Source organism: Cryptomeria japonica, chromosome 6 (genome assembly GCF_030272615.1).
Source record: "Cryptomeria japonica chromosome 6, Sugi_1.0, whole genome shotgun sequence".
NCBI lineage: Eukaryota > Viridiplantae > Streptophyta > Pinopsida > Cupressales > Cupressaceae > Cryptomeria > Cryptomeria japonica.
The window spans coordinates 143,922,266-143,924,387 of NC_081410.1; the positions used below are offsets into that span (position 1 = coordinate 143,922,266).

Consider the following 2,122-nt stretch of genomic DNA (forward strand, 5'->3'; position numbering starts at 1 on the left):
CTTCAAAGAGAGGGCAGAATCAGCAGACACAACAAAGTTTTAACTTTGATATTCTATAACTCATGGTTAACCGTGAAAGGCACTATCCAGAAGGACCTTATTAATTCTATAAAATTAAATCTCAAACACATTACTTTTTAAATCGAAACAGGAGTCCAACCAAATTTTCTCTTTAGAAGAGGAATTATATTAGTACAATAAAAATCCAAAATAAAGTCCACCCAATTCATATTTTTTGATACTAAAATGTCACAGGAATTTTATTACACCCCAAAATAATCTATACAACCTTATTCATCAGATCTGCAAATGAAGAATTAAATAAACTTTTCCCCCTCTACACCACATCTGGTACAACATATACATGATAGGATGGGCACTACAGACAATACACATCCATTCTTTATTACTGACAGATAAACCCAGATTATGTGCAGCAGCAACAGAGGATGTCGAGGCAGCATTCACAGCTCTCATAACAGCAGAAGCAGCAGCACAAAGCAAATGCACTGTAGGAAAATAAAGAACTCATTTTGTAAGAACAAACTATTCTTGACTTCAGAAACATGGATAAAAATGCACACTTCCTAATAAAGACAACAAACTAATTTTTTTTTTAATGTATGGAAGTCAGATTGTTACATACCAACTGTAGAGACAACCTTTCTCATCCTTTCTTTTCTGAATATGTTCATAATAAGACATTTCTTGAGCACCTGGTGCTTCCATGTCCATTTCTCCTCTGAAATTTGATCTCCCACCCAAAAAAAGGTCAGTGATTCAGAAAACCCACACTTTTGAATTATAGAGAAGCCTCAAGAAAAGTCCAGGAAATCCATCTGTTATATTGCAAATCATATCTTAATTAACTGCTTTAAAAATAGTATTTTGTTCAAATCCAATGACTTACAGAAATAATAACACATCGACCCGACGTAACTGTCACATAGCTAGCTGAGTGCATGTTCTTGACGTATTTGATTGGGACTTTTCCATCTTGTAATGGTTGGACTTAAAGGCCTGGATTTCAAAAGAATCTTCAAAGTAATCAGATTCAAATTACGTGCGGGAAAATGTAGTAGTTTGTTCAAAAAAACCCAGGATTTTAGAAATAATAAGGCATTCATCAATCTAACTATCAGATGGGTATCTGAGTGCATTTCCATTCAATTATTGTTGGACTTAAAAGACTCCATCAATTTCTAATGAAACCTATCAATCTGATATAATTGAAATTGGATGTATGATTTAAGATCTGTGAGTAGACGATTAATTATAATGGTGACTGATATGGAGAATAGGCGACTCAATTTTCCATTCAATTTATAACTCTTAATCCAAAAATAATTGAAATTGGATGTATGATTCAAAAATAATTGAAATCGTCTTCGGATATGTAGTGTCGCGGTTAAAATATTTTGTTGGTGAAGTGGCCACCATGGTTCAAATCCCTGCTGTCGTTGTGCTCGCGGAAGTGTGGTGATGAGGTCCCCTGTTTGTGGCTTGGATTTTATGGTTGTATGTTAATGATTTTCATTTGTGATTTGTGTATTATTTGAGTTGTGAGTTTTTTATAATTATAATTTGTATTTTTTATTATATGTTTTTTCTGAAATTTGTTACATTGACATTTTCACTAGTATCTATTTTTTAATTTATATTTATAAGGTAGATTAATTTTGTTATATTAAATAGAAAAATTGTATATCAATTGAATTTATGATTTATAGAAGATAAAGTAATAGGGGAGAGGACCCAGTTGTTGAGCATCCTAACTATGCATCTTTGAAAATCTTAAGTGGCAATTTCAAATCACTTCCAATTGTTTACAAGAATTTATTTGCAAGTCCTCTACTTTTAGATAAGGTTTCAAGACCTCATCATCAAATATGATGCCACCTCTACCTTTAGCTAAGGTTTTAGGACCACATCATCAAATATGATGTCACATCAACGTTCTTTTTGTTTAGGTGTCCATAAAGGTCTCCCCAAAAATTAGACTAGTAGATGTGTACTAAGTCGTGTTTTGTGTAGATTTGGCATCACACTTTCTAGATCTAAAGAGTACATTTCATTCAGTAATGAGTACTTATGATCAACACAAACAACCTTAAAACCACAA

The 2,122-nt window shown here is 32.7% G+C and overlaps 1 long non-coding RNA gene across 1 annotated transcript; it reads right to left on the reverse strand.

Moving 5' to 3' along the window:
• Positions 1-201: 201 nt before the first annotated feature.
• On the reverse strand, positions 202-901 carry LOC131064934 (uncharacterized). Its single transcript, XR_009111332.2, has 2 exons — positions 647-901; positions 202-509 (listed from the first exon to the last, which is right to left on the reverse strand). It is a non-coding gene; the product is annotated as an uncharacterized LOC131064934 (long non-coding RNA).
• Positions 902-2,122: the final 1,221 nt, after the last annotated feature.